This window comes from Rattus norvegicus, chromosome 15, assembly GCF_036323735.1.
Source record: "Rattus norvegicus strain BN/NHsdMcwi chromosome 15, GRCr8, whole genome shotgun sequence".
NCBI classification, from domain to species: Eukaryota; Metazoa; Chordata; class Mammalia; order Rodentia; family Muridae; genus Rattus; species Rattus norvegicus.
Genome location: NC_086033.1, coordinates 41,219,820 through 41,247,534, shown reverse-complemented (window position 1 = coordinate 41,247,534; position 27,715 = coordinate 41,219,820). Strand labels below are relative to the sequence as shown.

The following is a 27,715-nucleotide window of genomic DNA, read 5'->3' as shown; positions in this document are numbered from 1 at the left end:
TAGTACCCCTTCACACAGATCCTCCCCCATTCCACTCCCTTCACTCTCCCCACATACTACCCACCACCACCCCTACTCCCAACCCCAACCCCATCCCCACCCCCACCCCCAGCACATCAAGTCACTGCAGGACTAGGCACACCCTCTCCCACTGAAGCCAGACAAGGCAGCCCAGTTAGGGGATCCGCAGGCAGGCCACGGATTCAGGAGCAGCCTCTGTTGTTGGAGGACCTGCATGAAGACTGAGCCGCACATCTGTTACACACATGCAAGGGGCCTAGCTTCAGCCTGTGCTCATTCTTTGGTTGGTGGTTGGCTCAGTCTCTGGGACCCCTCAAGGGTCCTGGTTAGTTGACTCTGTTGGTCTTCCTGTGGGGTCCCTGTCCTCTTTAGGTCCCTTGGGCCTTCCCCCCAACTCTTTCACAAGACTCCCCGAGCTCCATCTAATGTCGGGCTGTGGGTCTCTTTCCATTGGCTGCTGGGTGGAGCTTCTCAGAGTACAGTGATGCTGGGCTCGGCTCCTGCTCTGCAGGCTGTTCTCCCTGAGGCTTTTCTAACATTATCTTTCTAGTCTAGTTCCCATGGTTTAACCAACTCACCCTACCCAGGCAGGCACCCCTAATGAAAATAAATATTTCCCTTAATATCTTTCCAGTTTAGGCTTTAACATATCATTTTCAAGGAACACAGACACAAGTTCAGAATTAATTATTTTACTTTCCATTACCCATTATTCTTTTAATATGTTACCTTAAAAGTTATAGAGATTTCATTTGCAATAAATAGTTTAGCTATATTAGGTTATAGGTATGTTAGGGCAATGGTTAGAGTTCTGTGCTAATTCAGACGTCTCCACAGTACAGTCTCCAACCCCCTCCTTCTTCCTTAGCCCCAGAACTTCACCATGGGTACCAAGCAGTCACTTTCCTATGTGCCCTGCCAGAGCAGCCTTATGTATCTAAGGGAATAGTCATCGTCTCTCGTGGCCTTTATGGAAAATGTGGCTTGGCATACACAGCCCTGCCTCTTACTATTTTCTACTAAACAATGTCCGTCATTGTTTTCTCATGACAGGGTCTCACTGTGTAGCTCTAGCTGTCCTAGAACTCACTATGTAGACTAGGCTGGCCTGAAACCCTCAGAGATCTACCTGCCTCTGCCTCCCTAGTGGTGGGATTAAAGGCGTGTGCCACAGGGATGGCTCAGTGGTTAAGAACACTGACCATTCAGCTCTGCCAGAGGACCCTGGTTTAATTCCCAGCACCCACACGGCAGCTCACAACTGTCTGTAGCTCCAGTTCCAGGGGATCCAACACCCTCACACAGACATATATGTAGGCAAAACACCAATGTACATAAAATAAAATAATCATAAAAGGAAGGCATGTGCCACTAAGCCCGGCAACCATTTCTGTCTTTGGATTTTTTTTGTACCTTCCAGTCTTTTATGTGGGAGAGCTGTAATCTGTTCTCTGTAAATGGACCATTCTCAGATATTTCCCAGTCCTTATCTTATGAACATCTCTGCAGCTCATCTAAGCCTCGAACTTCCTACTGAGCCTGCATCTCCTTCATTCTGAAAAACTCTGTCTTATCTCACAAAGAAGCAAACACCGTTGGCTGGAACTCCTGGCAATTTCCTGCCTCCTCTGCACCTGGTACACAGTGTTCCTTCAATACCAAACGACATGTAGTCCCAGCCTGCGTCTGGCTCTGTCTGGCCTCTTTGCCTCTCAGAATACCGTTTATACTCTTTGGTTTGCCTGTGAAACATCCTTTAACCTTTCAAACCCAAACCAGGATATCCCCCTACAAGGAGCCGATCAGTCATTTCTGTGTATTATATGTGCACCTCATGTGCTTAATGTATATGTAATTGTATGTGAGGCTCTGTCACCACCAGTCTTGCAAGTGCCTGCAGAGCTAAAATGTCACGATGCTCTGCACTTGCCACTGCCCGGTAAGAGCATCTACTTAGTAAGTGTTTGTTGATAAATAGTGTAGTATACACCATAACAACAGCGATCGGCAGAAGTAGAAATGGGTTGTCTGCTTTGTGACATGGCAGAACAGTTCTAGTCCATGGGAGCAAGAGACCTGCGATAGGCTCACTGCTGCCTCCTCAGAGCCCAGAGAAAGAACCGGCTCTACTAACGCTGGAAAAGACCTCCCAACGTTTCTGAACCTACAAGGATACCCTTGCCGTCTACAAGAAAAACAAGAACTAGAGAATCTGCTGCTTTCAGAGTAACTTAGCCAATAGCCAGCCTTGGGTAAAATATCATAGTGTTAGTCAACTTACTAATAGCTTAAATCAAGCAGTTCCAAAAGTTGACTTCTGTGTATGAGTAGTATATGCACACATGTGGACCAGTATGTGCCCTCATGTAGAAGCCAGAGGAGGGTGTCGGGTGTCTTCTTCTGTCACTCTCTTTATTTTGTTTGTTTGTTTTAAATAGGGTTCTCTTACTGAATCTGAGGCTCATTACTTTGGCTAGGCTAGCCAGCAAGCTCCCAACATCCATCTGTCTTTGTTTCCAGGTGCTGGGGTTGTAGGCAAGCGAAGCCATGCCTAGCTTCTACATGGGTGCTGGGGATTTGAACTTGGGTCCTCCTTACTTTTACAACAAGTGTTTTTACCCACTGAGCCATCTCCTTAGCACCCCAAAATTGCCTTTTTAAAATGTTGCTATATTTTTAAGAGCAAAATATGGACTTAATTGTGATGTTCAGTGAAAGGGATCTGGTTCAAGAAATGATAATATGGGAGCTAGAGAGATAGCTGGGGAGTTAGCACTGACTGCTCTTCCAGAGGTCCTGCGTTCAACTCCCAGCAACCACATGGTGGTTCACAACCATCTGTAATGAGATCTGATACCCTCTTCTGGTTATTCTGAAGACAGTAACAATGTATAGACACACACACACACACACACACACACACACACACACACACACACACTAAATCTTTAAGAAAAAAAGAAATGGAGGTTGGGGATTTAGCTCAGTGGTAGAGCGCTTGCCTAGCAAGCACAAGGCCCTGGGTTCAGTCTCCAGTTCCAAAAAAAAAAAAAAAAAAAGAAAAGGAAAAAAAAGAAAAGAAATGATAATATATAGTATGTGGCTGCAAAACCGAGCAAGGAAAATCTCTATGTTAATATAAGGATAACTTATACTATACCAATATTAAGAAAAATATAGAACAAAATATATATAGTAGGCTACTTTCTATGTTATAAGGTGAAAGAAAATATATATTATGTATATTCATATTGCCTTCAAAACCCTAGAAGCAGAGGCTAGTGAGATGACTCAGTGGGTAAGAGCTCATGGCACTCATTTGGAGAACCTGAATTCAGTTCCATAACCCATATTGGCCGGCTCACAACTGCCTGTAACTCCAGCTCAAGGAGATCTGATGCTCTCTCCTAAATCGCATAGGCACTACACAAACACACAACAAACCCTAGAAACAACGTCACAGATGTAGGAGAGGAAAGAACGTAAAAACCTGGAAATGTCAGGAGAGTGACAAAGAACTGAGACCAGTAAGGTATTATTTATTTAAAAGCCCAAACAAAGTAATATGTGACCAAAAAAGATCTCCAGAAATATACCACTGCGTTAGTTTTGTGTTAGCCATCTACTGATGAGCATGGGGTCTGCCTTTACATGTGATTTGTATACCCAGCGAGATTTCACAGAAGAAAACCAATTTTTCCTTTGTAAGAAGTTGTGAATTGGAGATCGCTCCTGAGTTAGGGATGGGAACTCAGGTCTGCTTCTCCCTCTCAGTGCTGGCAGCCCATCTGGCTTGGACCTGCACAGGCCATCTGCATGATGCCACAGTCTCTGTGAGTTCATGTGTACATCAGTCTGGTTGTGTCTGAAAGATACTGTTCCCTTGGTACCATCTGTCCCTGCCATTTCATACAATCCTTCTACATGTTCTCCCACATAATTCCCTGAGTCCCAAGGAGAGGACTTCAGTGAAGAGTGTCCCTAAGTCTCTCATTTTCTGTACAGTGTGCAGTTATGGGTTCCTACTGAGTAAGACGCTGCTCTATGGGTTTATCAGAATGTCGGAATGAGTCGTTTGAGTGTTACACTCCTCTAACAGTGTATTTGATTTATCCCTATAGCCTATCTAGTCCTGCATTCTCAGCCACCGCGGCAGTGTCAGGCGTAGATCCCATCTCAGGGCGTGGACCTTAAATCCAATTAGATAGTGGTTGGTCACTCCCACAGTATTTGTGCCACCATTGTACCAGCATGCCTTGCGAGCTGTCACCATTATGGATCGAGAGGTTTACAGCTAGGCTGGTCTTTACCTTTTTCCTCTAGTAGCATACAGAGCATCTTCTAGTACCATAAATACTAGTCAGTGGAGGTGAAGGCTCTACGAAGACATCAGCTCATCTTCTCTGTGTTCAGTGGAACACGTATGTGTTTTCTTCAGTAATGGGGCCTTGCCATCAGTTAGTGGAGATCAATCAAGAAGTTTGGCAATAGCCCCAGCTGTTTGGGGGTCTCCATGGGGCCTCTTTGGCCAACCATCCCATTAGATGTACCCATTCTTCGCAATGAAGGCTTTACTTGGTGGACAGAGATATGCCGTTGGGGCTCTGTCTACCCTGTTATTTTATGATTCCATTTAGATATCTTCATATATGTATTTATTTTAAGAAGCTTCTACTGTAGCACTTTTCCATAGACCCCTCAAGTGTCCCTTAGTATTAACTGTCCCTCCCTTTATTTCCCCCTTCACCCACCTCTTCCCTATCCTTTTTCATTTAAGCCTCTCATTCAAGTCCTGCTCCGATCCCTCTATAACTGAACATCCTAGTTCCCCTTCCTTGGGGGCACTCTTGCCCGTCAGTCCTTACACTATACTTAAGCTCTGTGGTTATACATTGCAGTGTGCCAGTGGAAGGTTTAACAGCTACTGTCCACACAGAAGCACACAGACTATCCTTGTCTTTTGGTCTGGGTTACCTTGCTCGGGATGATTTATTTCTAGCTCCATCCACTTGCCTGAAAATTTGGTTTTTAGACAGGTACATAATATTCCCTCATGTAAATGTGCTACCCTGCCACTCTCCATCCATCTGTTGATGGACATCTGGGACAATAGGTTTTCAATCTCTGGCTGTTGTGAATAAAGAGAGCAGCGATGAAACAGTTGAGCAAGTGTCTGTGTGTAGGACGGAGTGTCCTTTGGGTATGTGCCCAAGACTGGCATCAACCCCCAGCTTCTTGGAGAACCACCACTCTGATTTCCATAGTGACTGTACAGGTTTGCAGTCCCAGCAGCAAGGGACGAGTGTTTCCCTAACTCCACATCCTCATCTGCAGGAGCCGTCATTGGCTTTATTGATCTTAGCCATTCTGACGGGTGTAAGACGAAATAAATAGTTCTGGTTTGCATTTTCCTGGTGATTAGAAATGGTGAACATTTCCCAGGAGGAGGTGGTGGTGGTGGTGGTGGTGGTGGTGGTGGTGGTGGTGCACGCCTTTAACCCCAGCACTTGTGAGGGACATGCAGGAAGATCTTTAAGTTCTATGCCCTCCTGGTCTCTACAAAGTGAGTTTCAGGACAGCCAGGGCTACACAAAGAAGCTGTCTTGAAAAGCTAATAAAACAAAATTAAATTAAAAGATGTTGCATATTTTAAAGTGTTTCTCAGCCATCTTTGGAGAATTCCCTGTTTGGGTTGCTTGTTTTCTTTCTTTCTTTCTTCCTTCCTTTCTTTCTTTCTTTCTTTCTTTCTTTCTTTCTTTCTTTTTCTTTTTTTCTTTTTTCTTTTTTTCGGAGCTGGGGACCGAACCCAGGGCCTTGCGCTTGCTAGGCAAGCGCTCTACCACTGAGCTAAATCCCCAACCCCGCTTGTTTTCTTGATGTTCAGAATTTTTAGTTCTTTAGATATTTAGTATTTAGATGTTAACTCTTTATCAGATGTGCAATTGGTGAAGACCTTTTGCCATTCTGTAGCCTGACACTTTGTGAGATCCCATTTATTAATTGTTAGTCTTAGTGACTAACAATTGTTGGTCTCTGTGCTATTGGTGCCCTGTTCAGGAAGTCGTTCTGTGCCAGTGAGTTCAAGACTATTCCCTACTCTCTCTTCTTCAGACTCAGTGTATCTCGGCCTTAGGGTGAGGTTGTTGATTCATCTGAAATTGAGTTTTCTGTAGGGAGATAAGTATGGTTTTTTTTTTTTATTCTTCTACATTAACCCATCCAGTTTGACTAGCACCATTTGTTGAAGATTCCCCACCCCCACTGTGTATTTCTGGCTTCTTTATTAAAAATCAGGAGTCCATAGGTGTGTGAACTTATTTCTGGGATTTCAATTCCCTTACATCGTTCAAGGATTTCAATCCCCTTACATCGTTCAGTGTATCTACTTCTATGTTGATGCCATGCTGGTTTTACGACTATCGCTTCTGCAGTACAATTTGAGATCAGGGATAGCGACACCTCCATCAGTTCTCTAATCATCTGAACTGTTTTAGCTCTCCTGGGATGCTTATGTTTTCATATTAAGCCGAAATTTTTCCTTTCAATTTCTGTGAAGAAATTGGAGTTTTGGGTTTTTTTTTCTTTCTGATAATAGCATATATGTTTATTCTTTCCATCCCAGTGTCAAGGAGCAGAAACTACATAATTCTATTTTCAATGTTACAAAGATATGTATTTACATGTTTGAATATAAAAATGTGATTGCCTGTACATTTGCTTGAAATCAAGCTGCGAATTCTAAGAACAAAACAAGGAGACAAAGAGCTATCTGTAGAAATTGGAGTTTTGAGGGAAATTGCATTGAAACTGTAGATTGTTTTTGGCAGGATGGCCATTTTTACTATCTATATCAATCCTACTGATTCATGAGCATGGGAGATCTTTCCATTGTCTGTCATCTTCTTCAATTTCTTTTTTAATTATCTTAAGGCTTTTTACTGTACAGTTCTTTCACTTGCTTGGTTAGAGTTACCGCAAGATATTTTATATTATTTGAAGCACTGTCATTTTTGTTGTTGTTGTTTGTTTTGGTTTGGTTTTGCTTTAAAGATTTATTTATTTATTTAATGTATATGAGTACACTGTCGCTGTCTTCAGACACACCAGAAGAGGGCATTGGATCCCATTACAGATGGTTGTGAGCCACCATGTGGTTGCTGGGAATTGAACTCAGGACCTTTGGGAGAGCAGTCAGTGCTCTTAACCACTGAGCCATCTCTCCAGTCTTAATTCTTTTAAAAATACTTCTTCATAAATGATATAGTGCTTTTGATCCTACATAAGGGAGGAACTAATTTCTTGCTTTGAAGTCATTTATTTTTAAAAGCATATAACTTAAAATGTAGTTCACAAATACTTTGTCAGGTTCCAAAGGTAGAGAGTGGTACACAGAGGGATAAACTTTCTTCCTTGAGGCACCTAGCCACTAGGTTCTTTTCCATAGAACATCTATATTCTATTAGAGAATAGAGATTAAAAAAAAAAAAAAGGAGGAGGAGGAGTATCTGGAGAGATGGCTCAGTAGGTAAGAGTGAGCACCAGAGTGTGGTTCTGAGTTCCCACGCATGTTGGCATACAACCTTCTGTAATTTCAGCTCCAGGGGATCCTACCTCGTTTGCTTATGCACATGCACACACATATACACAATTTAAAATTATTTTTAAAAATAAATATTTATGGGCTGGAGACATGGCTCAGTGGTTAAGAGCACAGACTGCTCTCCCAGAGGTCCTGAGTTCAATTCCCAGCAACCACATGGTGGCTCACAACCATCTGTAATGGGATCCGGTGCCCTCTTCTGGTGTGTCTGAAGACAGTAACAGTGTACTCAGTCACATACATTAAATAAAATAAATTTTGGGGTTGGGGACTTAGCTCAGTGGTAGAGTGCTTGCCTAGCAAGCGCAAGGCCCTGGGTTCGGTCCCCAGCTCCGAAAAAAAGAAAAATAAAATAAAATAAAATAAATTTTAAGAAAATATTTGCACAAAGAGTTCCCGACGTTTACGTGATACGGTGATGTCAAATGGCTCAGTGACAAGCTGAGACCCCAGAAGTTAGAAGGGAGGAACCGAGACACGCGTCTAGTCAGCTAGTCAAATTTTAACTTCCTTCTACTTCCCCAGGAGAGCCAGATACTAATCTGAACTCCAATTTACCAAGTCATAGCAATAGATCCACCTAAAGTACACTATATAACTGCATAAAATGCAAATGCCCGCTACCTCATTGTCCCTGCTAGAGATGGCAAATGAGATTGGCCCCTGATGTCCCTGAGATAGCAGGCCAGGAGCATAGTGACAAATGTTTAGCTTCTTCAGTTAGATGAAAAACTAAAGAAATCAAAATCCTGGCATGAAAACAACTTGAAAGCCTTTCCCTAAGTAAAGGTGAACCACGCTGTAAAGAACTTGGAGCAGTCACATGAGCTTCAGTGAGCAATGCAGGTGACTGGACCTTACCCGGAGCCAGTGCTAGAGGGGCAGGGATGAGTCGTTGCTAAAGCCTGGGGCAGTGGAAGCAGATGGAGCAATCTGGGGGGAACAGAGCTTGTTTAAGGAAATCAAACTCTACCATTGCTTCATTGTATTAGGGGGTGTTTTCATCCCTCGACATGTCACGTCCCTGTGACAATGCTAGAGACCGCAACAACAGACGCTGGTCTCAGTGTCTGGGCAGTGTTGAAGAAACCACCCTCCTGTGTCTGTCCCCTAAGCTTCCCCTGTGGTCCCCCTTGCTGTCCACATCAGGCTCTGGTGTTACAGTCACAGGTAGCTCAGGTGACTTTCTACAAGGGACCCAGGAATTTAAACCCAGATCCTCGTGGTTGCAGTGTTCTTTCTTACCTGCTGATCCATCTCCCACCCCCCAACATGTTAAAAACTGCAGTTGTGTTGTTTTTAAATATAAATATTATACAACTTCATATAAAGAAAGAATAAAAAAATTACGTAAAGTTTTTAAAAGGTGGAAAAGCTGGGGGGTAAACAGAGGGTGCTTAATGTTAAAATTCAGTTTCTAGCATGTGAGTGTCTCTGGGTTGCCTAGTGTCTGTCTGATTCTATCCTTGCCTTTCTTCAACCTATTTATTTACAGCACAGGCATTGCCCACAGTGGGCTAGACATCAGTCATTAATCAACAAAGTGCCCACAGACGTGCCCACAGGCCAGTCTGATGGAGGCATTTCCTCAGTTGAAGCATTTCTCAGGTAACTCTAGCGTGCATCAAGTGGACATAAATTTAGCCCACATACCTCATCAGAAGTAAAAGCCAAGAGCGTCACTGTGCTCTTAACGATTATGGTATCTGTCACCCATCAGTGTGCTTTATGTGAGCTGATTTCAGAGCAGGTCTGGCTCCGAGCTGTCGTTGAGGCAAGCCGGGTCCTTGTCCTTGTCCTCGGCCTAGAGTTCTCTTCTCCTCCCCAGTCAGAGCTTCCTGGCCTCACCCAAGTACCAGCTTTCTTTTTCTTTTTCTCCAGTTTAAGTTTGTTTTATTGTGTCTCTTTTTCATTTTGCTTTACCTATTGTTGTTCTTGCTGTGTGTGTGTGTGTGTGTGTGTGTGTGTGTGTGTGTGTGTGCTTGTCCTGTCATATGCAGTACACTTTCCATAGAGTAATGCTGAACATTGTTTTGGTCACTGCTGCATCCCTGGCCCCAGCTGAGGGACAGAGTGACAGCACTGTGGAAGGAATTCAAGGAAGTGCTAGGTTCTTCTCCATCCACCATCTCATGTTGTCTTCTGGTAAAGGTTTGACTTTCCTCACAGTGCATTACCAGTGTCGGACATTATTATAAATGATGTTTTTATGTTCGATGTCGATCTTCCCTGAAATTAAAACTAAACCAAAAGCACCCTTCCTTTCTTCAGGCTGGAGTTTGAAAACACTGCTTCACATGGGCATATGCTTCATAGCCACCTGAAAGAGACAAAGATTACAGCAAGAAGTTTGCAGTCTTCTCCGCACCGGTGACATTTATTGCTTTTGGATTAAAATTAATGATGAATTTCCACCCAAGTTCAAATTGACCTTTTCTATTTCGGCATGACTTCTTCAGCCCACAAGACTCATTTTAACTTTTGTTCCAGTGGTGTGGCCTTGCTCTCTGCCTTCGCCTGGGTGGAAATAAGGCCCGCCCACTGTGTCTCTGCTTCCCACAGCAGATGACTTGCAGGCCACAGCGTCATTTAATGGTGTTCTTGAAAAAAAGGTGATGACTCACTCCACAGCCCCTGGGGAGGGAGGAGGTGATTGCAAACAATTTAGAGCCGTGCAGGAAAGCCCAGCATAAATGCCTCACAGCAATCAAAACCGACCAAAAAAAAAATTGTCTTGTCTAAACTTGATTGAATGCTGATTTTATTTTTCCAGAAAGATTTTAGCTGAGCAGTCTACTGAGCATCACTACTTCCCTTTCTCTGACATAGTAGAAGTTGTAACCATACCAACCAGATAATATGTTTTTCAAAGGAAGATTACCCTAAAGAATAAAAAAGGAAAGTTTTTTTTTCTCAAAACATGTGATTTTCACTTTATGGGGATGAGTGTCACAGCTTTATACAGATTTTTATGAAAGGAGCGTTAAGGGGTTTGTTTTGCTTTTCAAAATAGAAACCAAGATTTAAGACACATCAGTTCCCTGAGTCAGTACAAGGGCGAGATCCCAAAGCACTCCCCACTCCCAACTTGGCCTCTCGATGCCTGAAACCTTGAAAAGTGGGGGTGCCTTTGTTTGTTTGAAGACTTCATTTGTGGGACTGAGAGTGTAGTGCAGGGGTCTGGTTTACCAAGACCTACAAGGCCTGGGTTGCAATCCCTAGCACAGAAAATGCAGCCCACCCTTCACAGTTTGGAAAAGCCCCTATAGCTGTTAAAAGCTCACTGCTTGCCTGATTTTGCTTCCTGGTACTGCAATAAACATAGTGACCCAAAACAAACTTGGGGAGAAAGGTTTTTATGTCAGCTTGCAACTTCTAGGGCATACTCCATCACTGAGAGAAGCCAAGGCAAGCGCTCGGGTGGGAACTGATGCCTAGGCCATGGACGGGCGCTCCATTGGCTTGGTCCTGGTGGCTTGCTCAGTCTGCTTTCTTTTTTTCCCCAGGACTCCCTGCCTCGGGCAGCACCCTGCATCTTGGGCTGGGCCCTCCCACATCAATCATTAATTAAGAAATTCCCTGTCAGGCTTGCTTTCAGCTCAATATAATGGAGCCTCTTCTCAATTAATACTCCGTCTTCCCAGATGACCCTAACATCGAATCGACAACTAACCAGCATGCTGCTTTGGCAGAGGAATGGAGTTTGGTCCCCATCACCCACATCTTTGACTGACAGCCACCTATAACTTCGGTTCTGGGTGATCCAATACCTTTGGCAACAGCACACATATGCCCATCGCCCATGTACAAATAAATAAACGTGGTCAAATTAAATATTTTAAAACTCACTTATTAAAATAATAATGGACCCGTTTGGGGTTGCTGGTTAAACTTCTTAGCTGCTTTTACCCTGAAGCTACGGCCTTTGTGGAGGTCTGTGGAAGGTTCCCACTGTACCTCAGTTGAGATTTCTGAGGGTAGGAATAGTGTTGGGAGGAAATCAGATGAAGAAGTGGTGGGCAGTACTCAATGTGAATGGAACAGCATATGCAAAGACTCGAAGGCCACGCTCCCCACACGTCTTTGCCACTCCAGGACACGGCCCAGCTCTTACTTGTCACCATAAAACAAAGGCAATCTGGGTGTAGTGGCACAATCTTGGGATAGAGATGGGAAGATCCCAATGTCAGGGCTACCCTAAGCTACCAGAAATAGTATCTTAGTAACACAAAGTTTACAAATGGGCAAAGCAACCACGTCAATCACCATCATCATTGCCGTCTTCCTCATCATCAAGTATGCCCTGGTGTCTGTCAGTACAATAGCTAGTAATATACTCTCGGAGAATTTAATTTCTCTTGCTGATTAGGAAGATTAATGCTAGTGTTTCTGTGGCTTTAGTAATGACGATTACCTAACCACAATGCCGGGGACTTGAGACCTTAAGCAGGGAGTCGCACATCATATTTAGTTCAGTATAATTTATTTAGTAAATAGGTTGTGATTTCTACATGATCTTTATTAAATTAGTCTAAAGGAATCCCTGCCATCGTTTTCAAATTCGCAATTGAGGGTTACCAATGAAGTACTGTCTGATTCTGACACTTCTGCTAGGTCTTCAGTCCACGAGGCTGTCCCAGTGTCTCAGCAGTTCCGATCTTGAGCTGAAGGCCTAAAGGACTCCTGGAGAGCAGCTGGTCTTCAGCCTACACTGGGGTCCTGAAGAAGTTGGATTCAACACCAGGGAAGACATACCCAGCAAGAGGAGAGATGAATGTCCAGCAAGAGTGAGGACACACAAGCAAAAAGAAAATTTCCCATGTCTTTTATCTGGGAAGCCACTGGAAAGTGCCACCTCTTTTAGAGTGGGTCTTCCTGCCACAAGTAATCTGATCAAGAAAACCCCTCACAGGAACGCCCGACTTGGGTTCTAGTTGTTTGTAGATGCAGTCAGGTTGACAACCAAGGTTACCTGTTTACAGGTAGTACGTGCTCTTAATCACCAAGCCACCTTGCCATCTGCCTGGAATAAGACGACGGAGTAGACTTTCCTGACTTCTTCTATCTATAAGCACAGAGAAGGGAGCAGAAAGAAGAGAAGTAAAACCCACCACAGAGACAACTCAGAAGCGTTTCTCCTTCTTAAAAATAGATACCTGGAGACCTCTACCCCTTACTACAAAGCAAGCTAGTAATTGATGTAGGAAATGATCTAATTTGTTGAGTTTTCATGGTTCCCAAGCCAGGTGAGGGGTGGTGGAGTGTTGCCCATGCCCCCGACAGCTCTCAAATAGCACTGGCAGAAGTGGGTGACTCCACCCAAATCAGGCATGGGCCTGCTCATCATGTGGTATCATTACCACATAATGATAAGCTGGTTAGGCTTTGTCATTGTCCAGTTGTCAGACATCATGTGACAGCAGTCTGCCAATCTAGCTGATATGCTTTTAAGGCCCCTGTTCCCCCTCCCTAACCCCCCATTGCAGCACCTCCTTTGTCATGCCCTCACTCCCATTCAAGCTATATAATCTAACCCTTCTATCTCAATAAACAAGATGTCCTCTGACACAGTCTCCTAGGTTATCCATACTTACTGCTGCCCAAGACCCTGCTCTCCAAGTGTGATGACTGAGGGTGGGAGATCCACAAGGGTTTTTTTGTTTGTTTGTTTGTTTGGTTGGTTGGTTGGTTGGTTGGTTTGGTTTGGTTTTGGTTTCTCTGTGTAGCTGTGGCTATCCTAGAATTCACTCCGTAGATCAGGATGACCTCAAACTTGGAGCTTCCCTCTGCCTCCTGAGTGCTGGGATTAAATGCTTGTGCATTTAACTGCCTGGTGTAATACACTGAGTTTTGACAGTTTTATTAAGTTGATAGGACTAATATTCAGAGGAGCAATGACTGAATGTTTGTGGTTTCTTCAGAATTTCAGGGACATGGGCTGCATTGGAGGGCTAGTACAACCCTACTAAAGGCAGCTGGGAAATGTGACACAAGGTGGTAATGATCTTTAAGAACAGGACCTGGATCTCTTGTATTTGTTATTATTACCGAGATGGGACCCTGTGTGTCATTCGGGTTGACCTCAGGCTCATGCGATCTTCCTCCTCTAGACTACATCCTACCCAGCAAGCTTTTCTACATAAGAATTTGGTGCTACTGTGTCTGCATTCGCACCCAAATCAGACACTGAGACAGATGTGTGTGCAGGGAGTGTATTCTGAAGGCTCCGTGGTCAGTATCTGCAGGAGCATGAGGCTTGTGGGCTGGGGAGATCGGGAAATGAAACCATGATAATAAAGGTCAAGTGGCCCCACAAGCTGCTCCAGAGATGGCATGCTCCGTCTGAGTTAGCTTGCTTCACGTCAGGAGCTTTAGGCCTCAATTACCCTGCGGCCTTCAACCAGTCATTGAAGATAGCCTGCTTTCAGGGAGGAAGCAATGCCCTTAGGAAGGCAGCCATTGGGTGAGGAGAATTCTGCTTGCATTTAGCTAAATGTTATGAAGGCTACCACTGTCAGCAACTGGAGAAGTGGGGGCCAGTCCTGAAGGTCTTCATTCCACAGTCTCCACTACAGTTCTCAACATGGTTTGGCAACGATGCTTTCATACATGTACACTTGAATTCTCCTACTAGTTAGCATGGCCCTGTTGACAGATATCCAGTTGTATGGCAGCTCACAAGAAGTATAGGGATGACCATGTAACTCAGTGGTAGAGTATTTTCCTAGCATAAATGAGGCCCTGGGTGGATCCCTAGATACCCTTCACCAATGCATACAGTGCAGTAAATGCCAAGACTTTCCCGGGGGATTCATAGTATGGATATTAATGGTGATTTGAAAAGAGTAACCATGGGACTGGAGAGATGGCTCAGTATTGGCTGCTGTTCCAGAGGACCTGGGTTTGAGTCTCAGAATCCACATAGCAGCTCACAGCCATATGTAAGTCTAGGCCCAAGGGATCTGATGCCCTCTGAGGCCTCTGTGGGAACAAGAGGCTTACATGGTGTACAGTCATCCATTCAGGCACAACTTGCATGCACATGAAACTAAAAAAAAAGTCAAAAAGAAGAATCTGTATGATTTGCCTTCCTTCCTTGGCTAAAGTTATAACTCAAAATTAGGAATATTATCTGTAAGGATAAATACATCATACTCTTTTTAAAAAGATTTTTTATTATTTTTAACTGTGTTTGTGTACACACACACACACACACACACACACACACACACACACGTACGTACGTACACACACTAGGTAGAGTTAGAAGCAGTTGGGAATCACCATGGCTGCTGTGAATGAACCTGGGTCCTCTGGAAGAGCAGTAAGTGCTCTTAACCACTGAGTCATCTCTCTATTCCTTACATCATAATCTTTTTTAACAAGTTTTTTTCATTGATTCACCTCCCCCTCTAAAGAAAACAAAAAAGTTGTTGCCATGTAAGCTGCCGTATGTCACACACACAGTATAATCTTTTGTCCAAATAGCTTCACTTGCAAATGTTCATTGCAATGAGTCACTGGTCTGATTCAAGGTCTTTGGCTTCTGCCATTTTCAATACTTGATCTTCACCAGGACTCCTCTCCCATATCCTGTTGTTGCCTTGTGTCATGAAGATCCTGCAGCTTTAGTCCCGCAGGACTGGCCTCTTCATGTGCTTCTGCAGTTCATAGAGGGGGTCGATGATGATGCAGGATAACTCAAAAGTCCTGGAAATAGGCCTGGGTGGTAGCTGAAGTGGTCTGCCTGCCTGCACCCACTCCACCAGGGCTAGTTCTCCCACATGTCCCTGGCAAGAGGGATGGGGCCAGCTCTTCCACTCTTCTACCCTTGGCCAGCTCACCCACCCTTCTCCACCAGGGCCAGCTCTACTGTGCTGCCCATGTGAGCTATAGGACCCTTCCTCCCCAGTGCTGCAGCCATTTGAGTGGGGATGGGGGAAGGTCTCAAGCTCTCAAGCCCTCAGGTCCAGTCCTCACAAGCTGGCCAGGCGAGGGGTGGGGTCATCCCTCTGGCACACCACTGCGTGGCCGGTATTGGGTGGGACCTATATCATAATCTTAACATTAAGAAATATGTTTGTTCTTTGATTGATAATATTCAATTAAAGCCTTTATTACTGGGTATGAGGAGGTTAGAAACCACAAGTTAAGATAAAAGAATACAAGTGTAATCATAAAGATACTCCATTAAAAATTTGAGTTGTCCTCACTTATTAAATACGAATCTGAGAGGGACACTCCTGAGACGCCCTGCATTTGTGTTACCCAGGGGTATAGAGCATGTAGATCAATATCCTTAAGCCTACATTTAAAAATGGTCGTTATTTAAAAAAAAATCTCCCTGTGTTTCTTTTTTCTTTAGGGAAAAAAGTAAAGAAAACTTTCCCATCTAAAGTAACATAACTTCCCATCTGACTTGGTAACATAAAGATAACACAATCTGACATGGATGGCATCTTTTTAAAATGTGACTTGGAGCGTGGGAGGTGGCTCGCTGGCAAAATGACTGCCCTGCAAGCATAAAGAGCTGCATTTAATCTTCAGAGCCAGTGTTTTCAAACATCAGATATGGCACGGCATGCTTGTCGCCTGTTGCAGGGGGCACCTGGCCTAGCTGGCCTAGCCCACTTGGTAAGCTAGAGGCCAGTGAGAGACTGGGTTTCAAAAAATCGGGTGGATAGCTACTGAGGAACAACACCTGAAGCTGTCCTGTTCCTTCCATGTGCACATGCATATGGGACTGCATACATGCATGAGTTCACATGCATGCACATAGACAAATAACCTTTGACTTTTGTTGAAAAATATATTCATATATTCTTATTTCACCTAGAAGAACATTTGTTCCATAACCATATTTAATGCATTTATATATTACTGTATGTACAAATTAATTAAAACATAAGGAACAGACATTCTCCAATTTGTGTTTTGTTTTTGGTAGTACTGGAAATCAAGCCCAGTGCTTCCTGCATGGTAGATGAGCGTTCTACCTCTGACCCACTTCCCTGGTCCAATCTCCAGATTCTAAGTGTGCTTCAGACAAGAAGCAACCTTCAGCAACCATGGGTGTGACATTTTAGAGGCCAGGACATGGAGTCTTACTCACAGGTCTGAAACAGTAGGCTCAGAAGCCCTCTCCCAGAAAAGTAGCCATGGCTTTTTGGGGTGAAACAAGGGTCTACCTCATCAATTCCATCTTCTCAAAAGTGCCAGATGTCAGGGAAACTCTTCTTTGGAAAGACACCATTCAGTGGAGTTAGAGTTACTTTGAAATACTCACTTAGATCCCAAGATAAAAATTCACAGAATTAATGGTAGCACACACCTTCATGCAGTTTTATCTTTACTGGATTTTGTGAATTGTTGGTAGACTCACTTACGATGTAAATAGGAGGTGGAGTCACCACAAGCACTACTGAAGAGCAGAGGCTCAGAGGACATGTTGATCTGGGGGTGCGAGAGGGGGTCTGTCCACATCCTGTGTGTGTTCTAGAAATGCTGGGATGGGACAAGACCCCTCCCTAAGCCAGTATATTCTACCTTTGTGATCTGGCCATACATCCAATTCTTGTTTCTCTATATTAAATTAGCTAAACTGACATCGCTTAAGCCCCACCCACCTTTCCTTTCCTTCTATTTTTGTTCTCTGTTTCTCTGTATGTGTTGTATGAGTGTGTGTGCATGTGTGTGCAGAGGTGCTCACCCATGCAAGTGGCTAGAGGTTGATGTTGGATGTCTTTCCTCTGCCCCTCTCCATCTTATTTTTTGAATGAGGTATAGGCTAGCCTGCCAATGAGGCCCCAAGATCCACCTGCCTTCACCCTTAAGCATCAGAGTTAGTGACTGGCTTTTATGTGGGTATTGGAAGTCCAAATTTAGGCCTTTATGCATGGGCAGGAAGCATTTTACCCATTGAGCCATCTCCCCAGCTCTTCAATGTCTCTTCTTTATCAGGACTATGCTGACTAGAAAAAGGAGTGATTCATGATTTGATATACTCTAGAGAAAGTCATCAAGTGATTTTTCTTGTCTAGACATTACCATGGATGGGTACAGAGACAGATAAGTGCACACCCAGAGCAACAAAGTGCCATTAAAAAACTTAGAAGTATTTTGAAAAGCTTTATTCTAGAAATACAAACTCTTACATTTTTCTTCAGGATAGGGAACACAATCCCAGTGTCTCACACATACTAAGAAACCATTCTATTGCTGAACTACATCCCCAGCCCTGAAAACATAGATATTAACTCAAATTCACTTTCTACCTTGGCCACATATAGATAATAATAACAACATGCCAGAAGTTTATTCACCTGAAATTTGAAATTTTATAAAGACTAAGATGATCTTATTGACATTAAAGTTGTGCTCTAGAATTAAAACTATAGGAAGAAATCATTTGTTTTGTATTGTTTTTCCTTCAAATAAATGAAAAAGGTTTAGTATAATTCTCTAGTTCCCTCTAGTGAAATCTTTGCACTCCAATCCAGGTTATGTGGGGCTCTCCTTTTTCAAGGAAGGTGTCCCCAACAAATGAATGAATATGTAAGTGTTTGGCTTACTGATTATTTTTAAAAGGCACAATACTGTCCTTTACTAATAAAACAAAAGAGTTCAAGTACTTTAAACTACAATAATCCAGTTATCACCATTTCCCATTCTTTGCTTAGTATTACTGATCTAGAGTGGGACCTGGGAAATGGAGCCGATATGAGCCAGACCAGGCTTATGCAGTAGCCAACTTTATTCAGCACACCAGACAATTTATACTCTGAGGGTTAAAAGGAGTCACCTGAGTAAAGTGTACAGTTCCAAGGACAAGTGGCATGTGACAGAGAAGCTGCATGTGGCAAAACTTGTTTTTCCATAGAGGCATATAAACAAATAACATTATCCGGTTGTAATTGGTAATCTGAAGTAAACTCCTTCCTATCCACTCCACCTCTCATGAACACCAAAACAGTCCAAGAACAATCCCTTGGTTTGAAGAAACTGAGCCCACAAGACTCTGATCTTGTCTTGTTGGAGTTTTCCTTAGAATTCCCCTTATTGACTCCATTCTTGGACTATGACCCAACAGTTAACGATACTGTAACAATGAATTATATGATCCATGTCAGGTAACCAAATGCTTAAACATTTTAAAAACATTTGCATTTCTACCCCTACAGGTATACATAACCCTCCCACAGACTAAAATTGATGATGAAAATAGGCTAGCTCTAGGCACTGGCTGTCATTTCTTTTGAAGTTTCAATTATTTCATTCTTCTGGATTTGTATAATCAAAAATTTATGATCTATTTCAAAATAAAAGTCTTTTAGCTTTTTGCTTTTTAAAAATGTGCATTTTCCTCTCAAGTGCTTTCCTAAAATCTTATTGTCTCTCTTCTTTCTAAAAGAAAACGTGTGTAGCAAAAGTGTCTGCCTACCCCTGACACATTAGTGGCATTAAGCGATGGGGGTAACCAGCCATTACTGGACTGGATTTGAGGTCTGCTTCACAGGAAGGAGCTTGTGTTTGGTACTGTAGACCTCATCACCAAGGCCCTTGGGAGAGGAGGTCAAAGGCCATAGAGGGGAACCCACTGTTGTTGTCTTGCTAAATGGCATGTTGTCAACGTGCCTTTTAAATATTTATGTTTATACACAAAGGTTAGTGGCTGCCCTCAGCCTTGGCCAGAGAGCTGCAGTGGTCAGCAGTCACCATGAAGACTAAATAAAGCATAACTGGTCAGAGTGGAGAATAAGTGACTATATTTTTAAAGAATTATTTCTTTATTCTATGTACACTGTACACTGTAGCTGTCTTCAGACACACCCGAAGAGGGCATTGCATCTCATTACAGATGGTCGTGAGCCAACATGTGCTTTATCTCTGGGCTGAGTCATATCACTGTCTCCTCTCTTAAGAGTTAATTCTGTCAAGCTGGTCAACCATCTGTCCAAGGAAACAACCCTTGGTAACGAGGGTTCACCTTAAGCTGTGCTAAAGAGATGGGGGGAATAATTAGCCTTTAAATGAGATGCTGTAAATGGGTTGCTGGGACTTGAACGCAGGACCTCTGGAAGAGTGCTCTTAACTGCTGAGCCCTCTCTCCAGCCCCCAGAATAAGTCACTATTGAGTGCTTAGCTATAAATAGGACATTGTCATTATTGCCCCCCCAAAATATTTCAACCTACAATTCCTAAGAAAAAAGTAAGTTTCATATGGAATAGGTAGGCTGTATGAATTAACAGACTGTCTCAGGAGCCAGGTGCCTTGGCATTGAGTGAGGACACACACATAAATTTTTTGGCTTTTTACTAACTAAGTAATTGTCTGTGTCTGTCTTTGTTGGTGGGGGCATGCATGTTCCACTGGGTATGTACGGAGATCACAGGAAATCTCTAGGAGTCAGTTCTCCTCTACCATGTGGGCCCCAAGAATGGAACTCGTGTCATCACTTAGAAGCAAGTGCCTTTACTGCCCGAGCTATCTTACTGTCCCTAAATAGTCTTATAGTGTATGTTCAAAATATTTTTTTCACTGCTGGGAACTGAACCTGGGGCCTTGTACCTGTCAGCAAGCATTCTGCCTCTGTGTGCCACACCCTGTCGTGAGTTTTAAGTGTTTAAGTGTCTTTCTATGTCGCTTGAGTACAGAATAATGATGCTCTTAATTGGCTCTTACTATGTTTGTTTTTAATGCCATTAAAACCTTTATTCTATTCCTCTAGAGGACCCTAACTAATACAGCTCTCAACGGGGAGATTTAAAGTTTCCAAGGATTCAGGGCAGAGATACAATGGCTAGTTTGGGTTTTTGTTGGTTTGGTTGTGTTCTGATTTTTAGAGAGAAGTTTATTATAGACTCAGAGGTAGGAGTTTAATAGATCATAAAAGGTCGTCTACACGTTGAACAAGCAACTACATAGCAAAAATGGGAGGGAGACTTTAGAGAAATTAAGGAATCGCAGAACATCAGCAAAAGTATGCTTATTTCTGGTCAGCATCCAGAAGGAAGAAGATACCAGGCAGAATTAGCAGCATGGTGGCTCTTAGGAACTGTGGGAGGATGTGGGAATTCTGGGAAGTTTAAAGGCTAATTATTCCCACCCTCCGCCCATCTCCCAGCTTAAGGTGGACCCACCTTACTGAGGGTTGTTTCCTTGGACAGCTGATTGGCCAGCCTGACATGATTAACTCTAAGGGAGGAGACAGTGGCATGTCTCAGCCCACCAATAGATTGCAATCCTTTGGGTGGGGGTCGTAGCTTTCCCTCAGAAGCCTTCAGTGCTACCAGAGCATTTCCCCTTCTGAAGAGACAACCCTAAAATCATTTAGGAACCAGTCCAGGAATCAGGGCCTATAAACTCTTCTGGTATTTCTGCCTTCCAGTCATTAGTAGTTAGTGTTATATGTAAATTGGTTAGACGCAAGGTGCTGCTCAGGCATTTGGTCAAACATTACTCTGCGTGTGTCTGTAAAGGTGCTCGACAGACTAGAGCGGTGGCTCTCAACCTTCCTAATGCTCCGACCCTTTAATTTGACTCCTCATGTGGTGGTGACCCCCAATCACGAAATTATTTTCCTTGTTACTTCATAACTATAATTTTGCTACCATTATGAATCATAATGTAAATATCTGTGCATGGTCTTAGATGGCCCCTGTGAAAGGGTCACTGAATCCCAAAGGGGCTGTGTACACAGGTTGAGAACTGTTGGACTGGGTAAAGCAGATTGCTGTCCCTCATGTTGGCAGCTTCATCACTTCCACTAAAGACCACAGTAGAACAAAAAGTCCAAGTAAAAATTCATCCTGCATGATTGCTTGATTAGTGGCATCAGTCTTTCTCTGCCTTCAGACTCAAGTTGAAAAATCAGCTTTTTCTGTGTTTTATTTAGCTGGTTTCTTGACTGAATTAACGCCACTGGCTCTCGAGATTCACAGCCCTATGGGGCCGTAGTAACGGCTCAGAGCACTGCTGTTCTTCCAGAGGACAGGGGTCACCCACATGGTGCCTCACAACCATCTGTAACTCCAGCCCCAGGGCATTTGATGCCCTCTCTGTTCTCTTCAGGTATAAGGCACAGACATACATGTAGGAAACACCCCCCAACATACACAGAAAGACTTACACGTCTAAAACGCCATGGACAAGATATGGGAGTGAGTGCACGTCAGTGGAAGAGGACTTGCCCAGTTGTGGGCAGCCTTGGGCTTGATCTCTAACACTGACAAAGCAGACAAATCCCTAAACAAAATCCTTCCACATTGAATTCTGACAAAAGGCTGTTACATAATGAATGTTGATCAATGTAGTTTACCACACTAAGATGAATCTTAACCTGATAAAACAATAAACTGAGTGGAAGATGGGCTGGAAAGGTGGCCCAGAGTTTAAAAGCACAGTCTATTTTTCCAGAGGACCTGAATTTTGCTCTTAGCATCCATGTTGAATGTAACTCCAGCTTGAGGAGGCATCTGCACTGACACTCTCCCCCCCACCACATTCATGCACACGAACACCCACACATGTCCGTGGACGGGGAGAATGCACACACAGCACATACACACAATTCTAAAAATAAAATGAAACTTGAAAAAATGTAATGGAAGGTAACTTTGTCAATTTAATGAAAGACAGTTATAAAACACAAATAAAAATATTAATACTAAAGTCATTCTTGATGTTGAAATACTGAAAGTTTTCTCCCAAACTCTGGGAATGTAGCAAGCTTTTTCTAGGTCAGCATTTTTAGTCAACCTTGACCTGGAGACCCATTGGAGGAGAAGAAGGATGATGTACAAGTTTAAATGAAGGAATAAAACTGACTTGGTTCACAGCTAAAGTTGTTGTTCTCATAGAAACTCCTGAAGGACCAAGAAAAAGATCCCTGGACTGAGGACTCCCAAGATATAATGTTAGTACAATGTCAGTTGGGTTTTATTCAATGGTATGAGCACTATAATGAGCAAAGAAGACACAGACAATGAACTCAAAATCGCATGTAATAACACAGGACAGGAAATTTTCATGGATAAACACGTGTAACGCCTGCAGGTTGAAAAATACAAAACAACGCTGAGAGAATGTGAAAGTCTAAATAAATGGTGTGATCATCAATGTTGCAGGGAAAAATTAGACAAGAATGAATTTCCAAAAGACAAAGATAGCAAACATGGTTTAGAGGAAAAGTTGAAGAAAGTATCCATCTTAAGACTTACTATAAAACCATAAAAGAATGACTTGTTCCACCAAAATACCAACTAACATGAACAACACATAGTCTTCCAACGTTTTCAAGGATGTGGGGGCATCCTTGTGGGGGTAGCGAGCTCGTTCCCAAAGATGCCTGGAGCCAGCTCAGGTCTAGATACAAATGAACAGAACCTCTAGACCTTGGCAATGCCAGCTGGTCAAGCTGGTCCTTTCTACCTAAACGCTGCTGAGCTGTGCTCCTCACCCAAACTACAAGTTCAGAGTAAAAAGTCACTGACAGTCAAGCTTGCCTGCAAAGTCACGTGTCTGATACGTTTTAAAAGAAACAGGATGTAAAACGTAGAGAGGAACAGACATGCGGGTTTTGTTGAGAAGGACAAATGTAAAGATGAGATCTAGATGGCATCTGAAACAGCATTCTCCTGATGACTCAGTAATGAGGTGCCCATGCACTAGGGCTTAGAAACTGTTTTTGGTGCTCAGTCAGTGAGACTGTACTTCTAGGCTGAACCCTGCTTGTAACTTAAACCGGTTCTTGTTAGCTGCTCTGAGTCTCCAGGGCTCTTATTATGAAGTGAAGATCATTGCTTCTCACACCTGCAAGAGCAGTAGTGAATGAATGGCTGAGCCACCTCTCCCGCCCCAGTGCCAGCTCATCCTGAAGGCTCCTCCGTGCACACCAGGTGCGTGCAGCACCCTTAGAAGCTAGAAGAGGGTGTCTGGTCCCCTGGAGCTGGAGGTACAGGCAGTGCTCCTCCACGTGGGTGGATGATGGGAACTGAAACTTGATCCTTTGGAACAGCGGGCAATGCTCTTCACTGCTGAGCCAGCTCTCCCACACTACCCCGCTTCCAGCACAAATTCTTATTTATCCTTAAAACCGTAATTTACCACATAATTTAGACATTTATATACTGCAGTGTGATGATTTGCTACATATAAACAATACGAAAGGATCGAATCAGGAAAGCTGTCATTTCCAGCTTCGGAAGTAACTATCGTTTTTATATAGCTGGGGAGACCTAGTCCTACCTGTTCCTTATAAAATGAATAATAAGTCGTTGCAAACTGTTGCCACCTTACTGTGAAACGGGTGCTTGAACGTAGTCTTCCTCCGTGTGTGTGTGTGTGTGTGTGTGTGTGTGTGTGTGTGTGTGTGTGTGTGTCTGTCTGTCTGTCTGTCTGTCTGTCTGTCTGTCTTGGGATCTGTCACCGGACTTCCTTCTGTTGTGGCTTGAATGTGAACTGTCCCAACAGGCTCATGTGTTTGATCCCTAGGCAGTGGTGCTTTCTGGGGAGATCGTGGAACCTTCTGGTAAGAGGCCCTAATTGGTGGGTGCAGGGCTCTGAAGAGTGCAGCCTGATGTTTACAGGCTGCCTCTGCTTCTTCCTGAAGCCTGAGGGCTCTGGTTCCTGACCCATTGGGACATAAGAGGCCACTTGATGTGCTAAGGAGGCGGCCCCAGTGGCCATGCCTTCCCCACCCCACGAACTGTTTCCACAGAGCCGGAACAAAAACAACCTTTCTACTTCTGCTGTAGGTTGTTCCTGTCACTGTTCTGTCTCATTGATGAGGGAAGAAACAGAGACCTTGGTGCGGAATGGCTACTGTTGTGTTCTCTGCTGGTGTCCGGGTATGACGGTATGCTGTATGTGTCTCTATGCCTGGGCCTTTTCAGTTAACGTAAGGCCCTCTACTCTCGCTGGTGGGCTAAATAAGGGCTTCACAGAATAATATGCCGTTTTGTTTAATGCACTGCGCTTTCTTTCTTTGCTGCCAATGGACTTCTCAGACACTTCCATTTCTTAGTTACTGTGAATAGATCAGCACTAGTTCAATTTTTATTTACATTTATTAAGTTATCGATTTGGGGTGGTACAAGCTATGATGTCTGCGTGTGGGTGTGAGTGTGCGTATGGGCACTGGCTGTAAGCCAATGACCTGAGTTCAGTGCTAGACCCCGTGTAAAGGTGGAAGGAGAGAGACGAGTCCACAGAGCTCTCCTCTTGGCACATGTGCAATGGCATGAGCACCCACCCCATTCACACATCACCCTGCACATAATAATAGTAGATAGAACAGAAGACGACTCAATAGTGAAACTGAAGAAGGAATCCTTTCTGTGGAAGTGGAGGCCTGCACTCTAGAGGAGAAAAAACTGAGAAGACCTAAGTCGCGGGAGAAAGCAATGGGAAGGAAGACAATGGGAGGCAGCAGCCACGAACACAAAGGTTTGATCAGCACCACAGTCTAGTACAGACTAGGAGCTGTAAACGCGAGCTTTACTTATTTCCCTTGTAAGGTGTTGCTCACTCGCCAGAATTACTTATAATGGCTCAAGAGACAGACCTGGAAAATACATTTTTCAGACAAGGTTCTTGACTGAAAAAAACATGTGTCCTGGTGACCGCCATTTCGAAGGGCAGGAACTGGGCTTGTGTCTATCCCTCGATTTCACAGACAGGGAAAGAAGGCATTACATTGGGTTTCAAAACCACAGTCCATCCTGAGTTTGGAAACACGGCTGGCCTCCTGGCATTGGACACGAAATTTAGGCTGGTAATACCTAACCTGCTGGATTATGGTCAGGGTTAAATGCGACAGCAGATGGGAAAGCCCTATTCAGTTCATTCTCCCTCCCTCTCTCTAATTATAGTTCTGTCCATTTATTGGAGGGGGTCATGGCATGCATGTAGAGGTCAGAGGACAATCTGCCCGAGTCAGTTCTCTCTGCCACATAGATCTCTAAGAGGAATCTCAAGTGGTCTGACTAAGTGGCAGGTGCTTTACCCGCTTTACCTGCTCAGCCATTATGTTGGCCCCCTATCCATTCTCTATGATAGGTAATTATTATTGCTAGGAAAAAATTATTTGTTTTAATCAGTAATACTTGCAAGGTGAGGAAGACGGTATAAGAACATTCAAGACAAGGAAAGGAGAGATGGCTCAGTGGTTAAGAGCACTGACCGCTCTTCCAGAGGTCCTGAGTTCAATTCCCAGCAACCACATGGTGGCTCAACTATCTGTAATGGGATCTGATGCCCTTTCTGGTGTGTCTGAAGACAGCTATAGTGTGTGTGTGTGTGTGTGTGTGTGTGTGTGTGTGTGTGTGTGTGTATAAAATAAATCTTAAAAAAAGACAAGGGAAACAGATTCTGCAAAATTTGTTGTGGGACAGTGACAGATCCATTCTGGGAATATGAAATAAGAAGGTGGTTTGGGAGCCATGGTGTAAAAAGCCTTTAATCTCAGCATCTGAGATTAAAGAGAGGCAGGTGATTCTCTGAGTGTAAGGCAACATGGTCTACTTAGTGAGTTCCAGATCAGTCACGGATGCATAGCAAGACCTTGTCTCAAAAACAAGCAAACAAACAAATAAACAAATGAACAAATGGTATTGGGACTGGAGAGATAGCTCAGTGGTTAAGAGCATATTGCTCTTACAGAGGACTCGAGTTCAGTTCCCAGGCTGGCAACTACCTGTAACTCTAGCACCAGAGGATCTGACCTCCACAGGCTCCGTATAGATCCCCACACAGACACAAACATGTGCACACAATGAAAATGAAGAACTGGATAAATAGTTACACTCTGAAAGGTGGGATTGAGGAGGAGGCTGGAAAGTTAGGTCAGCGCTAGGATCTAGGTGCTTAGGCTGTTTATACTCCAGAGTGAAGAGACTAGGGTTTGATAAGATCTTATCAGTTGGGAGCAGAGCTCTGGTGACCACAATGAATGAGTCATGGTGGCTAGAGTGGAGCTGAGAGCGTTGGAAGTGGGGAGGATTTACTAAGATGCTCTGGCAGGGCTTGAGTTGAGATTTTGAAGGCTGGACCACTAAGGCAGCAAAATAAAGGAAGCATCAGGATCACCAGGGAATCCGGAAACCAAGGCGAGGTGAGAGTCCTGGGGATTCTGGAACTAGATGTTCCTAAGACGTTGAGCACAAGCCACATCTTGCACATCTGACAGGAGGCCAAGGACTTTAGTTAGCAGGACTAGCTTTTGTTGGAAGGAGGGATGCGCAGAATCTGAAATGTTTACAGAATAGTCAATCAAAAAATGGGTTTGGGCTTTGGCATCTGGGTCAGTTGGTGATAAATAGAGTATCATTCAGTCAGAGGTCACAGCTAAAGCTCCCTCAAGTGCCTGAGGCCATTGAGAACAGCAGCAGAAGGCCAACGTTACCCCCAGTAATGATGTTTGTACAGATGCGCACACTAGGGATATGGGCAGGGTGGGGCGAGAAGGGCATCAAACAAAATCAAAGCTCTGGGTCTCACTCAGTCACTAATTTTTCACACACAGTACTGTGAGGTACAAAAAGACAAGAGGGATGGATACTTGTTCATCTTTTCAAGATGTAGGCAGAAGAAAGAGAGCTACAAAAGGGACAGTCACAGGATGTGGATGTGGTGACAATAAGACTGGGACATCAGAGACAGGCGAGTTCATTGGTTTGCTGGCCAGCAAAGCTGGCCTGATTGGGGAGGCCAGGCCAAGGAGGAACACTGTCTTGGAAACAAGATTGAGGACAACTGGAGAATGGTAGCTGAAGGTGTCTTCTAACTTCTACATGTACGGGGTGGGGGGGGGAGGGGAAGAGGGAGAGAGAGAGAGACAGAGACGGAGAAGAGGGAGGGGGAGGGAGAGAGAGGAAGAGGGGGAGGGACAGGGACAGGGACAGGGAGACTGTTGTGACTATGGATTGTGCCTTCCATACTCTTGGAAGCACAGGATGAGATGCTGAGAGGACATTTGAGGAGTAACAAGCTCATGGCAAAAGCAGCCAACACTGCTTGGTTATGATTTGGGTTGAATGGCGCAGGTTTGCTCAGAGACAACAAAGGTGGGCTAACGTGTGGAGGTAGGTGTTCCA

The 27,715-nt window shown here is 43.9% G+C and overlaps 2 protein-coding genes across 11 annotated transcripts in view; one reads left to right on the top strand and one right to left on the bottom strand.

Annotated features, from left to right (window-relative positions):
- Positions 1-13,419: 13,419 nt before the first annotated feature.
- Positions 13,420-27,715, bottom strand: part of LOC134482069 (zinc finger CCCH domain-containing protein 13-like) — a 34,514-nt gene continuing 20,218 nt past the window's right edge. The window contains exon 3 of the mRNA XM_063274833.1: positions 13,420-26,867. The gene's annotated coding sequence lies outside the window, so the exon portion shown is untranslated. The remainder of the gene's footprint in view (positions 26,868-27,715) is intronic.
- Positions 23,185-27,715, top strand: part of Ints6 (integrator complex subunit 6) — a 143,767-nt gene continuing 139,236 nt past the window's right edge. For 7 of the 10 annotated variants that reach the window (XR_005493766.2, XM_063274427.1, XM_063274428.1 and 4 more), the window contains exons 1-2: positions 23,185-23,518; positions 24,377-24,477. The gene's annotated coding sequence lies outside the window, so the exon portion shown is untranslated. Of the gene's footprint in view, positions 23,519-24,364; positions 24,485-27,715 lie in introns of those variants that run through there. The other 3 variants (XM_063274422.1, XM_063274425.1, XM_063274424.1) reach the window with 3 other exon arrangements.